Source organism: Helianthus annuus, chromosome 4 (assembly GCF_002127325.2).
Source record: "Helianthus annuus cultivar XRQ/B chromosome 4, HanXRQr2.0-SUNRISE, whole genome shotgun sequence".
Classification (NCBI taxonomy): Eukaryota; Viridiplantae; Streptophyta; class Magnoliopsida; order Asterales; family Asteraceae; genus Helianthus; species Helianthus annuus.
The window spans coordinates 9,222,962-9,238,225 of NC_035436.2; the positions used below are offsets into that span (position 1 = coordinate 9,222,962).

General features: G+C 38.1%; 1 long non-coding RNA gene across 2 annotated transcripts; it reads left to right on the plus strand.

Annotated features, from left to right (window-relative positions):
• The first annotated feature begins 1,803 nt into the window (after positions 1-1,803).
• On the plus strand, positions 1,804-4,896 carry LOC110935726. 2 transcript variants are annotated; one of them, XR_002589360.2, is made up of 2 exons: positions 1,804-2,164; positions 3,706-4,896. It is a non-coding gene; the product is annotated as an uncharacterized LOC110935726 (long non-coding RNA). The 2 variants fall into 2 exon arrangements; XR_002589358.1 differs by having other exon boundaries at positions 2,008-2,164; positions 3,713-4,896.
• The last annotated feature ends 10,368 nt before the right edge of the window (positions 4,897-15,264 follow it).

Below are 15,264 nucleotides of genomic sequence, written 5' to 3' on the forward strand. Positions count from 1 at the left end.
TGAGTCCCCAAACATCAGATCTGATATTCAGCAAGAAAGCAGTGGCAGGATTGATATTGTAGTATTGGACCCACAGATGCCTTATCAGTGGGACATCCAATCTGACAGTTATACCAGGATAATCCCAAAACCAGAAGGTACCAATGGTCAGATAGCTAAACCAAAACAAATAAACATGGTACAAGGAGGCCCTTCACAAAGGCCAAACAAACGACACCATGATCAGCATTGGCGAGAACAGCAAGTCGTGTTTCCTGTTGTTCCTGGAGGCCCTCAGGAAGAGCGACCAGTAATTATTACTGGCATCTTCGGCCATTATCAAACGGACTATATGTTTATAGATCCAGGAAGCTCGATGGATATCATATATGAGCAGTGCTTCAAACAACTTGATCCGGAAGACAAAGCACGTCTGGAGCCGGTCGATTCCCTCTCACCGGATTTTGTAACGAAGCTGTATTCCCGTTAGGGCAAATAGCATTCCCTGTGACCCTATCTGATGGCGAGCATTCGCGCACAGTCACAGTAAATTTCATGGTCATGCCGGCAACATCACGCCATGATGTATTGCTCGGAAGAAGGTCACAAAGAGAATTCAGCATGATCACTTCTATTCCACATGCTGCATGCGGATTTCCAACAGAAACTGGAGTTGCAATTCTATACTCAAGTAAGGAGGTCATATACGTGGACGATGAGCCACCAGCAAAAGTGACCAAACCTTCAGCATCAAATGAGCCGGAGAAATGGGTTCTGAACGGTGAATACCCAGAACAGACCATCCTGTTAGGACACGCCATTTCCCCAGCAACACGAGTACAATTAAAAGAATTGCTGTCCAACAATAAAGACATATTCTCCTGGTGCCCAGCAGACATGACTGGGGTTCCGCACGATATAGCACAACATTGTCTGAACATCCGACCTTCAGCAGAACCTGTTGCACAGGGGAGGCGCAGCTTCAGCGATGAGAAAGCAAAAGCCATGGACGAGAAAGTGACAGAGCTACTTAATGCCGGAATCTTGCGTGAGGTTCAATACCATACATGGGTCGCCAACCCAGTAATGGTCCAAAAACACAGTGGCAGATGGAGAATGTGCGTCGACTTCAAAGACCTGAATAAAGCGTGCCCAAAAGATTGCTACGCACTTCCTGAGATAGATAAAAAAGTTGACTCTCTAGCATCATTTCGATGGAAGTGCTTTCTTGACTGTTACAAGGGTTATCATCAAGTCCAGATGAAAGAAGAAAACGAGGACAAGAAAACATTCCGCACAGACAAGGGCATCTTCTGTTACACAAAAATGCCCTTCGGCTTACGTAACGCAGGCGCAACTTACTAGCGCCTAATGGACACGGTCTTCAGAGGCGATATCGGCAAGATAGTCGAGGTATACATGGATGACCTCGTCATCATGAGCCACGAGGAAGATACAATGCTCGCAAATGTCCAGCGCACGTTCGATTCTTTGCGCAGCGTAAACTTAAAGCTCAACCCAACGAAGTGCTCATTCGGAATGGAAAAAGGGAAATTTCTGGGTTTCATAGTAACAAGGGATGGTTTTAAAGTAAACCCGGAAAAAGTGCAGGCCATCCAGTTAATGCCATCACCTGCAACAATAAAAGAAATGCAAAGACTCGCCGGACGTCTAGCAGCCTTAAACAGATTCTTGCAAATCATGCAGCAAAGTCATATCCATTCATTAGCACACTACGAAACTGCGCCAAGAAAACCCACTTCCAGTGGACACCCGAAGCGGAAGCAGCCTTCAAGCAAATGAAAGAATGTTTGTAACACCCCAAAACTCGAATTATTAAATTCGTAGGAATGTCACCATGTGTAATTAAATAAAATACAATAACTAAGTTATTAAACTTAGTTAAATGCCTAATAAACAAGTTAAGGAATGAAACTTGTGGCAACTATAATGGAATGGTAAACTTGAGGGACTTAGATTGCCAAAAAGGAAATATATTTTATTAAAACAAAAACAAAAAAAAAAATCACACACACAGGGTGTGTGTCTGCGTACGATCGCAGGAGAAGGGGAAAAAGGGGGTGTAAACCCTAACCACAAAAAAATCATCAATTGAAAAGGAAATCGCGGGTTGATTGTGTGCATGAACCAAGAATGATGATCCCTTAAGCGTTTCTCACATCAAGTAAGTCAAATTTCATGATTTGGTGATGATTGATGAAACGGGTTGTGTGTAATCCGTGATTAAATGTGTGATTAAACCTGAATGTTACATGATATGCTCATATAGAAGTTGTATTATGTGCAATTTTGATTATATTGATAGTTTGAAGCAAAACTCATTTGTATGTCAAAAGATGAATGGATATTGTGAAACCCTAGATGCTAATTAGTATGGTATCAATGATTTAAACAATGTGTTGATGAAATATTGATAAGTAATTGATGTTACAACCATATGTTCATAGTTAGGATGAAAGATTGTTATGAATTTGATTGATTGTTAATAAGTTATGTGAAGAATTAGTAGGAATCATGCTTTAAAAGCTTGTACATAATGTTTTTTTTTAAATGCGAAACCCGCCAAGTGTTTGATAAAATGCCTACAAAGTTTGTGTAAAATAGTTAGTAAATTCGTCACTTTTGACAGCCTTAGATAGTCATCTTGTAAAGGCCGTATCTCATTCGTTATTAGGAGTTAGACAACGAGCCTTATATCGTTGAAAAGGTTGTTTCGCATATTACATTTCATATTTCGCCATAAGAGGCTGGTTATGAGATTAAGTGGGTCAAAACAACATGAAAAGTTAGTAAATTCGTCACTTTTGACAGCCTTAGATAGTCATCTTGTAAAGGCCGTATCTCATTCGTTATTAGGAGTTAGACAACGAGCCTTATATCGTTGAAAAGGTTGTTTCGCATATTACATTTCATATTTGGTCATAAGAGGCTGGTTATGAGATTTAGTGGGTCAAAACTGCATGAAAAGTTAGTAAATTCGTTTTGACAGCAAGCTGTTTGGAAGCATTTCAGCTTCTGTGCTGATTTTGTAAAAATCATATAAAATCATAGGAATGTCCGATTGTTACGATCTTTATATGCTTAGAAAGATCTCTGAGTGTAGATCATTTCATATTTGAACATGAAGAACTGAATCAGAAGATAAATGGGTTAAAATGTGTCGTGAACAGCTGCTGCGCAGAAAGTTGCTGCACAAATTTTAGTATAAATATTCAGTAAAAATAGTTGTATTGTTATGCACACTTGTATGAATCATGAACTACTGATTTTAATAAATTATTAGTAAGTTATTTGATTGTTTTAAGTGTCTAAAACACTTACCAACTAGTTTATGCATATAATTGCACCAACGGGTCGAAACGGGTTGTTGATAGAAAATAGTAGAATGGATGTGTAAAAACCAAGGTGTTAAGAAATGGTATGAAATGTTTAACATATGAAGCAAGTTGCCTAACTTAGAAAAGGTTATCATTCTAAGTATGGAATTTTGAAAGAATAACGAACATGATGTAAATACATAATTATGCATGCTAGAAGCTCATGTATGACTGTTGTGATGATGGAATGATAAATTGTTAGATTGATTAGCATTGTAGTATTATGATACATGTTGAACTCGTTAAGCGATTGACACGTGAATAGAAGTGTGATTAGTGATGCGTATGATTATGTATACTAACTATTGAATGGATGTAATGGAATGAGATAATAGGAACGTGTCAAGGAGAGGTCAAGCATAGGAGGATAACGGGTCAAGATAAGGCAAGGTGACAAATACACTTATTGGAGTACTCGAGGTAAGTGAATTTCGATTCACTTTTTAGTAGGTTTAATAGATTTTAATACTTATGTTTACGAAACATCATGAAAGAACATGTAATAATCAGAAGTACAAAGCCAATAATGCCTCATTATTGAAGAAGGTTGTATTTAAGCCGAAAGTAAATTGGTGGGTTTAAACGGGTCGAATTTTATGTGCATATGTTGCGTAATGTAATGAAATTCGTTATGGTTAAGACCTTGGGTAAGAATTTTTAGTCATTATGTAAGGGGAACATTTCCCGGACCATTAGGAACAAGTTTTATATGATTCGGTTGTCGGTTAGTGAATGAACGGATTGTTTCGTGTTAGTGTAGGAAATTTTATAAGTATATGTGTATAGGAATCCAAAGGGCACGTGGGTTGAATCATAGATTGTCTATACTATGTAAAGTTGTGAATGTGACATTCCGGCATAAACCTACATGTAAAAGAAGCTTGTGTATATATTCGTGATTAATTGATTGTGCGTAGGAAGGAACATTGGCATGTATGAAGGTACGCATGTATATATATAAGTGTATATATATATATGTATGTATGTATGATAATAAGTACGTAGGTGTGAATGTGTGTGTGAATGAATGTTCAATGCTTAAGACATATGCATGAACGTTATCAAAGTGTTCGAGTATTTATGGATACTAATGATGTGCGTTGAGTTGGAATGTAATGTAGGTATGGGATCGTTGGCTTCATGAAGAAATGGAGCTGGATTTGGATAAGAGTATTTAAGAAAGCGCTTGGACAATTCCACGACTACTTTATAGAATGCTCTACGAAATTCTATTATATAGTTTAATGTTGTATGGTATGTTAATGACTAATGGTTTGGTTGTACGTGGTGTCCACAGGTATCGCTTGGGTTTTCTCTACATTTATTGAAGTGAAGCGGACTTAGTTCGAGTTGATAGCAAGGATTGTACGGGGTAGAATGGTCACATAGTGTAACTCATATAGGTTTTGAAGTATTAATGTTATAAAACGTTATAAATCCGTTTTAATGAATATATGGCATTTCGCATTTGAACCTTCATGTGTTTGATATGTCTATTAAAGAACGAAATTTTTGGGCTCTTGTTTTCCGCTGCGTCGTATTTTAAGTTATTACGCGTTAGTCTTACAGGGAATTGTTCTTATTACGAACGGGTCATGCCCGAATTTTGTTAAATAATAGTATGATAATATTACATTTTGGAATGTGTAATTTGGGCGTAACAATGTTTAATTCAGTTACCGACGCTAAAAGCACCACGAGAAAAAGAGCCACTGATCTTATATTTATCTGCTGCGGAAGTTGCAGTAGGCGCAGTATTAATGGTAGAGCAAGAAAACATTCAGACCCCAATCTACTATATAAGCAAAATGCTCACTGGCCCAGGAACACGTTACTCAATGATAGAAAAACTAGTCCTATCGCTAGTACATGCATCACGACGCTTACGTCGGTATTTCTCTGGTTATGTCATCACAGTTCTCAATAATTACCATTTAGGTCAAATCTTATCAAACCCGACGTCGCGGGAAAATTGGCCAAATGGGCTATTGAGCTCGGAGGATACAATATCCTATACAGACCACGACCGGCAATCAAGGGGCAAGTTCTAGCAGATTTTGCCACAGAAGTTCCTATCAACAAAGTCCAAGAGTGTGAGGCAATCCAAAACCCTGTTCCTGTTTTCGACGATAGGGTCTGGACTTTACACACAGATGGAGCCTCTAATGACGATGGTGCAGGCGCAGGCCTCTGATTGGTCAGCCCAGATGACCATGAACTTACATATGCTATACGTCTGGATTTCCGAAGCACGAACAACGAAGCAGAATATGAAGCATTCTTAGCAGGACTTCGTTTAGCGCTTAAAATGGGGGCAAAGAACCTAGAAGCTAACGTCGATTCAAAATTAGTGGCCGAACAAGTTAACGGGCACTACGACGCAAAGGGAGAGGCTATGGCATTATACCTGGAACAAGCGCGGATGTTGATCAGCCAATTCCAAACGTTTAAGGTTAATCATATAAACAGAAGCGAGAACAAGCATGCAGATGCACTAAGCAAACTGGCTGCTACCAGCTTCAAGCACTTAGCAAAAGAGGTACGCATCAAAGTGCTATCTAATCCTTCTGTTCTTCTCAAACAAGTCAACATCATAGAGATCGGCAATCCATATTGGATGTCCCCAATCATCTTATATTTACAACACGGGAAACTCCCGGAAGGAAAGGCAGAAGCTAGGAAGATCCAGAACAAAGCAATTAACTATGAAATGGCGGATGGAATTCTTTACAGAAAGTCATTCATGGGGCCGTTACTGCACTGTGTCGACAAAACAGACGCGCAATACTTAGTCAGGGAAATCCATGAAGGCTTGTGTGGGATACATGCCGGACCGCGCATGGTAGTAGCAAAAATAATGAGCGCTGGCTACTACTGGCCAGGAATGCAAGTGGACGCAGTAGAAATACTACGGAAATGCGCAGCATGTCAGCGCCACGCGCCAAAGACACTCCGACCAAAGAATCCGCTAGTACCCGTCACGTCCGCTTGGCCTTTCCAACAATGGGGCATCGATCTTGTTGGCTCATTCCCTGACGCTCCAGGCACAGTAAAATTCATCATCGTAGCAGTAGACTATTTCACAAAGTGGGTTGTAGCCAAAGCGCTAGCTTCAACAACAGCAATGGTAATTCACAAATTTATATGGGAACATAGTATTTGCAGATTCGGATTACCATTGCGCATCATCTCCGACAACGGAACCAACTTTGCCTCGGAAGATCTTCAGAAATGGTTTATAGAAATGAAGATCGAACACAACTTTGCTTCCATGGCACATCCACAGGCAAATGGCCAAGTCGAGAGCGTCAACAAACAGATAGTTGACGGCATTAAAGCGCGACTCAGAACAGCGCGTAAAGGATGGGTTGATGAGCTCCCCAGCATCTTATGGGCCCACCGTACCATACCAAAAACTAGCACGGGGGAAACCCCATTCAGTCTTGTCTATGGATCGGAAGCAGTAATCCCAGCCGAGATCGGCCTCCCATCACCGCGCATGATTGCTATGCAGAAGCAAAACAATGAGCAAGAGCGAAGATTGGATCTAGACCTTCTCGAAGAAAGGCGCGAGAACGCTACCATCACAGAGGCAAGGTACAAATCCAAACTCGAAAAATACTACAACGCGCGTGTACGCGTATGTACCTTCGTTCCTGGTGACTTCGTCTTGCACGACAATGAGGCTTCCAACGCTGAAAAACCAGGCAAACTAGCGCCAAAGTGGGAAGGACCATACATCATCAATGAAGTCCTAGACAAGGGGGCATACACGTTAAAAAGACTTGATGAAACACTAATCCCTCGCACCTGGAACGTGCAGCAGCTGCGCAGGTGTTACATATAAGCAAAACCATTCCGCAAAACAAAAGTATACAGGCAATGTATTTCTTTATTACACTTTGTATTATTGGCCTTCACCCTATTAAGGCAAGCATCATCTTTACACATTACTGTTTGTTACAAATTGCATATAATTCTTTTGGTTTACGCGAAAACAATATGGTAAAACATTGTACACCTCATGAACAGTCTAAAAAGGGCACAACATTGCGTATTTTAAACAAACGTTCACACATGAGCACAATACCATCCTCATTCGCCTTACCTATTTAAAGCAATTAAACATATGCAACACATTGTAATCCAAATATAAACTGAAAGATCACATGCACAACAGTGCATCAAAAAATATATATATCATCAAGAGGAGTATAAACAACCATCCACAAAGATCACGACAGTGATCTTCAAAAATTCTTCAGCAACAGGACCACCATCAAAATCCCAGTAGTCAAACGAGCATACTTACAAAAAGAGGAATACATTTTTCCTAAACTTTAACCTAATCAGCAGAAAACTCGTCATCACCACCGGCACCTAAACAGCTCGACGATTTTTCCGACGACAGTACACCAACTGACATCCACCTCTCTGAATCGTCGGAAAACGTCTCATCAAATCATCAGCAGACAACGCTATGACCCGTTCATCAACAGTATTTTCCGGCTGGAGAATCTTACAATCAGCACCGACAACCTTCAAAGGAACAAAGTCCAAAGGCTCTTCATCTCCGGTAGCTAGTAAGGGCGATGAACCAGCTAGGAGCACGAGACCCTCAGCAGCCTCGTAAATCCTTAGAGCATCCAATAATCGCCGGGTACAAAGAGGACGCCTTGTCTCCATATTTCCAAGTTAAGTAAAAAAGAAGAATATTCCCAAATATATTTATGGAAGAACAAACTCCGGGAAAAGAGAAAGGTTAAAAAATCATGATTAAATGTCAAACGTCTCTTCTAAACGGCGCTACAGGACCTAGTGTCATATCCCATAAATGAAGACTGACAAACGTCGATACATATTCCAAGACAAGAAGAAGGAAAAGTATCACCAATAATTAATTTTCTATTACAAGTGACGACATCAAGCGTCAGGCCATAATTAAAAGGGTCAGATCAAATAAAGGAAAAGTCCACAAATTCCTCCAAAGGTCTCCATAAGCAAAAAATCTTCCCTCCAAAGCAAACTCCTATAACACTAAAAGCATGTCTCTCTCATAAGTCCAGTGCTCCACTTATTTACATAAGAGCAACACTAGACTGGGGGGGACTTGAAGGGGTAAGGTCCCAAAAACCCCATAACAAGTACTTGGGACCATACCACAACTTTGTCTTTCAGCCCTTTTTTCGACCTCGCGCGGCCGCGCACTGGTCCCACGAAGAAGGCTTAAGAAACAGATAGCAGAAAAACACCCGCGCGCCAGAAGGAAACCATAAATCCTTGCGCTTTCCTTCATAAAAGGATGAAAATCCTCAATTAAACACCCCCGCTCAATAATACCCAGACTTGGATATTATTTACCCAACTGGTGCCACACGATAAAGAGTCACACAAGATTATGGCAATAACCTTCTAGAAGGACCCAATCGTGCACCACTAAACGGTTACAATCGTCTGGACACGTGTCATCACCTCAGGGATTCCTGAAATCACGATGATGGCATGAAATTGGAGAGAAACCTTCACTTGATCACTTTCCACGTGACAAACCCCCAGCCATAGATCTAAACAGCGATCCGTGTGCACTCACGTCGGATCAAGAAGCTTAACGGAAGGAAATGTAACCGCTTACGGAGTTAGCACCTTCCGTCAGCATTTCACCAACGAGTTTTCCCACCCAAAACTCTCAGCTATAAATATGAGAATGATTCAGGTATGAAATTCAAGTTATACACACTTCGTCAATACTTCTTCTTCTTCATAAACCCATACTTATTCTCACGCCGGAGTCGGATCAAGGAGAGAACCCCTCTTCTCCCCTTGACGAGACTAACGGTGCTTTGTTTTGCAGAGTTTACCGGAGAAGAAGGTCAGTTGTATCGAATCAAACGAGAGAGAACAACCCCCTTTATGCAGATCCAAACCCCCTAGATAATTCGATTCCGGTCAATTACCTAGTGTTTCTTCAATTTTCAATCTATCTAATCTAACTTATAATAAAAGACTCCAAATAATGTCACATGACATTCTCTCCTTCAACCTCATAAATTTTATTTATAAATATTTAATAAATTTCTTTTAATATTTATATACTATTAATTTGAAAGATGTTTGTGCATAGTGGTTTGTACATGACGCTTAATGAGTGTTTTGTGCATAGGTGTGTTGTACATGATGCTAAGTGGTGTTGTACCCCATGGGGGTTTTTAAAAAAAAATTGATGTTTCACTTTAAACCCAAAACTACTTGATTTTATAGTTTTAACCCAAAAGCTTTTAGTTTTTCCAATTTAACCTCACAACCTTTTTACTTTCAGCTTTGATCCCCTATATTTTTCATATTTTGCAAAAATTTTCGTTTTACGTTTAGATATAAATTTTGCGACTTAACACGACACAATGTGTGTGTGCGGTTCAACGATTTTACGTTTTGTTATACGTATCGTTCTAAATTTTGCGAGTTAACATGGGGCAACGTACGTGTGTGGTTCAGTGTGTTTACGTCGTCTATTTTTTTCCCGTTTAATAAGTTCGTCACAACGTGCAAGTCCTAAATCGAGTTAGTTATTATTTTCTATTTTTATATGTCGGTCTAATTTTTTCACGTTAAAACGCCACAACTTCAATGTTGGTGGTCGTTGGCTATAGTGTGACGTTGGTGCTATTTGTCACGGTTTTACACCCCGCCGTAACGCGGAGAGCTTAATACGATAGGTTATTTATATGGATACAAGTCATGTAACGTAGTAATTATGATACCATTAATTGTATTTATATTATTTGGTGAATTACCTATTTGTATAAGATAGTAATACAGACTTAACCGAAAACACAATGTAAATGTGAATCTGATGAACAACATGTCAATTTCGTTGGCCGCAGCGCAACGCGCGCGGGTCAATCTTCTAGTTAATATTAATAACTAATATATAGATAGGGGAGGTTCATTTGAGAAGAAATTTAATGTGAGAAGAAAAAGAAGAAATGACATAATGGTAAATATTAAATAGTTTCTAACTCTTTCCATTAATTATGTTATCTCTAATTACTAAAGCAAAAAACATTTTATCCTACACATTCAAAATTTATCCTACATATATCTTACACTTACCGAAATTTACCCTACGCATATCTAAATTTATTTTACACATTTAAGAATTTATCCTACACATATATTAAAATTTATCCTACACATGTCGAAAATTGTAATTTACCCTAAATTATTTTATCTTGAGAGAGTATATTTAAAAGTGAGTTACAACTTTATTTAGTTAGCTAATCAATTACAATTAGAAATTTACCTATATGCCCTTATTAGTAACATTAAATATACATATTAAATGAAGTAAAATATAGCATTTCTATTGGTTCAAAAGTTATTCTTTTTATTCTTACAAAATTTTTCTTCTCATTTGAACCCTCCACTATATAGAGATCATTTATTTTTACCCTTATCTTTATCTAAGATTAATAAATAAATTCAATTTTGCAATTTAGACCCTTTGTTTTCTTACTTTTAACTCAAAGTTTTTCATCTTTTGCAATTTAATACCAACGCTTTTTCATTCTCAATTTTGGTCCACCATACTTATCATCTTTCCCAAGTTTTTCATTTCGTTCTAAATTTTGTGAGTTAATGCACCGCAACGTGCGTGTGGGTTCAACATTTTTTTCGTATATTTTTTCCCGTTTGATTGGCCTATCGCCGCACATCTACTTTTCTCCGTTTAACAAGTTCGACCAACGCGCGGGTCCTGTATTGACTTAGTTATTTTTTATTCTATGTTTTACGTTTCGGTTTAATTTCTCTGCAACGAGCGTTCGTGAGTCAAAGATTTTACGTTTGCTTTTCGCTCAACGTTATTTTTTCGTTTTTATTTAATTTGTTTTTACGAGCTTTTCCGGTGTCGGTGATCGCTGAAAGTGATATAGCATTGGTACTACTTGACACAGTTTTACAACAACCGCTGCAACGCAGGGGCTTAATACTAATACTAGTATATTAATTCTCAAATTTTGTTTGTGAGGAAAGATTATTGTTCAATTTTTTTTTAAGATTTCAAGTTTGTAGTACAAATTGTTATTGCTCTTGAGTCTTGGGACTCATGAAAGACACGTACACTACCTTTTACATTCAGCTTTTTTTCTCAACTAAACTTGGAAGAGATTCTTTATCAGCTTGAAGCAAGCAAAGATGGTAAAGTCAAGTTCTATTGTCTTCTGATCATCGTTTCGACATCACTTTTTTACATTGATTTTGTTATTGTTTTAATGTTTCATGTTTTAGTCTAAATTTGGAGACAACGTCTTTACGTGTATTTTTTGTTTCTTTTTATGATACCGTCGCAACGCACGGGTCTTAAAACTCGTTATACTAACTTCGTTGTTTGAAAAATGTTTTATATTGGTTATGGTTATTTTTCAGATTATTTTTTAAATAAAATTAAAAAGCCTACGGTGAAGGTAAGGTTGAATTGTTTTTACAAGGTTGTGTGTAATGAAACAACGCCCGGTTTAGGTGGAAAGTGAAGGGGCGTAAATGGGGGAGCTCGTGAACGGCCGAACAATCATGAGGGAGGGAAGGATGGTGGGCCTATGGAAATCAACTAATCACATGCTTTGTTTCTTTTTTATAAATTTTATTAGATTTAAATTAATAGGTTGTGAGTGGTAAAAACTTATGAAACTATTACACACTAAAGGTGAAAGAAAGTTGAGTGAGAGCTCATGACTACATGGTAGTGACGTGGCACTCACTTCATGATGTGAGGGAGACTGAATACAATGTTGTTAGGTGTCTAAGCTTTGACGAAGAACCCACTAAAACGACATAGTTTGGATTAAAATCTCCCAAAACTGTATTCAATTAGAATCACTTCTATAAAATCACATATCTTCAATTGTTCCTGCTAGCGTTCGACCATTTGTTGCACATATCTTATTCCTCAATTCTGAAATTAAACACATAGATAAATAAGCCGAGTCCAAGATTTAATATGCATATATGAATTGGAAATCAATTTCATTTTAGATATTAGATCGAGAATTTGAGTTCAAAGATCCGAATTGAATTTAAGGCAAACTTTGAACCCCTTGCCATACCACTACCAAAATGTTTGTTTCTACCTTTTAGGTTTGTAATGTCAGGGATCTTGAATTAGCGAGAACTAAAATTTAGGTCTAATGCAAGTTGTTTAATTTAATCATGCTCATTATCCTCTCTTCCAACCAATTCACTAGTAAGCTTGGTTTATGTAGAGATTTTATTTAGTGAAGCTAGTGTACTCTTAGTTGTAGTGAGAGTTTCAATTTGGTAATATGTCTCATTAATGGTTATTGCTTGTGGGTTATGCTTTGCTCCTTGATAATGGATCAAACCAGTTCAGTAGATCAATGTTATATTTGGTTTAAATCATGTTAGCCTTGATATATGATTATCTCAAAGCGGAATACATAAATAATTTGAATTTCAGTTACATGCTCGAGAAGATAATGTTTAAGTTTTCTATTTGTTGAGTCTCGCGTAATCAACCACTGTAGTTGATGTCCTTTTTACTTTGTGTTTCCGTAATAACATATCTCAAACACATGTAAGACTATGTTTATGTAACACCCTAACAAGTAATAACTTAAATATCGACGCAGCGGAAATTCAAGTCTTAAAATTTCTTTATAATTTAAACACGATACATACATGAAGACCCAATTTCAAAATATTAAACATTTGCTAAAAGAAAATGTTTACATTTACTTCCACATGTTAAAACATTACATAATTAAAACTATGTGACTGTTCTTCCGTACAATCCTTGCTCTTGACTCGATCTTCAATCCTTCTATTCTTCATGACGATGCTAAGTCCGCGCAACCTGCATTCACCACATACATGTGCATCGATTAGATTTGGTTACGTCATTCCTAAACTAAACATACGTAATCAATGAGCAGTCCGTGTTCCTTCTTCCCATACTAATCCTAACGAATAGGCTTTCCGTGTATATTCGTGCATTCCAATTCCTTAACCTTGATAAGGACATTAATAGAGTACCTGCATTCTCATTTCATACTCAAGACACCGAATTAGTAACTTAATACTCAACTTATTTAAGCTATACAAACACATACACAAGATTTCGTTCATTCATGCACAATAAATCCTACTTCATGTATAAATACCTACCCGCGTATGTTTATACACATAACATACCCACATACATACATGCAAACATACTTACGTACATATATACTTATGTAAATACATAAATACATTCATACATACATACTAACTGTCACGGCCCCCGACTCGGTTTTACCCGTTTCAGGAGCCGCGGGACAAAAACCCGTGGTATTGTTTATTTTGGCAGCGGAAAGTTTAACATGATCTTTAAAAACTGAAAGTGCCCAATTATTTTATTTCACATTTTGGGACAAACCCCATAATTTACAATAAGGGTAATTTCACTGGGAAATCCCTATTTTTACAAAAAAAAAAACATGTTTATTTCTTTTATTTACTGAGCCACATTCTTCAAGCTGGTGTGCTACGCGACACCTTTCCTGGTTTACAGTAAATCACCTGAAACATGTTTAAAAAGATTTTATCAGCGGGGAAATACTGGCGAGTCACTCAAGTTTATAAAACGACCCATTAGTTATAGATTACAGCATAAGAGAGATCACAATGGCTACTATCTAATCATTATCTGGCCCAGTGTCACACCCTGGTGATGATGGTCATACCACCATTGGGTCCTTTTTACCCAATAGTGATGATTATCACTGTTAAAAAGTGAGAAACAATAGTAATGTGCACAATACCCCATTTGCTAGTAAATTTAAGATAACCAAGACTTAATCCCTATAACATATAACTGGAAAACATTTAGGTATTTGTAAAATACTTTTGACAAAAGAGAATGACTCACATTGGAAATTTTAATTGGACAGAACCTTGCCTACTGATTTAGTCTTGTAAGCTAGGTAAATAACAATGCACACGAAACTAGGTCAGTAACTTAATACAACATTTACGATAAGCTCACGAAATCAAAACCCTCACGACGAATGACAAAGTATAACCCGAATTCGGACAACACTTAAACATCCATCGGATCGGTTTCAATCGACCAGACATTGTATCGTAGCAGTGATCAAGTTATTACCCTATTGTCGCAGCAGAGATTCGTGCTTGTGTGTGTTTTTGAACGAAACAGCGAATATCTCAACGTACGAAAGGAATTTTTACGTCGAAACACGACAGCCATGCAAGTGCCAAACTCCTGAGCTTTATATTGGATTTTGGTCCCTTTCGCGTGCGCGCCAGACCCACCTGGTCCCGGCGCGTGGCGCGACGGCTACCCTTTTAGGATAGGGTAGCCTTGTGTCCCACATAGCTCAAGTGAGCCAACAGCAAACGAAATTCGTGATTTACAAGCGGTTTTAAGGACAATTATCAATTAGGGGATACCCCCCTTGAGTTTTAGGGGGCCCTGATCCTAGTTTCGATTGTTCTGAAAAATTATGGGTCATGCCATACTACTTGGGGGTCTCAATTAGGGTTTCCTAATGGACGTTATTTAAGATAAGAAATAATCATTTTGGCAAGAGTTGTTACATCCTCCCTACCTTATTTAAAATCTCGTCCTCGAGATTTATTGAAATAAGTAAGGATATTTTTGCTTCATTTCCGATTCCAGTTCCCACGTGTACTCAGGTCCTCTTTTTGAATCCCACTTAACCTTTACCAGTACCAATCTCTTGTGCTTGAGAAACTTGACCTTTCTGTCTTCTATTTGGAGTGGGTTCTCAACAAATTTTAACTTTTTGTTTACCTCTATGTCTTGAAGAGGTGCTACCAGGGACTCGTCAGATAAACATTTCTTGAGGTT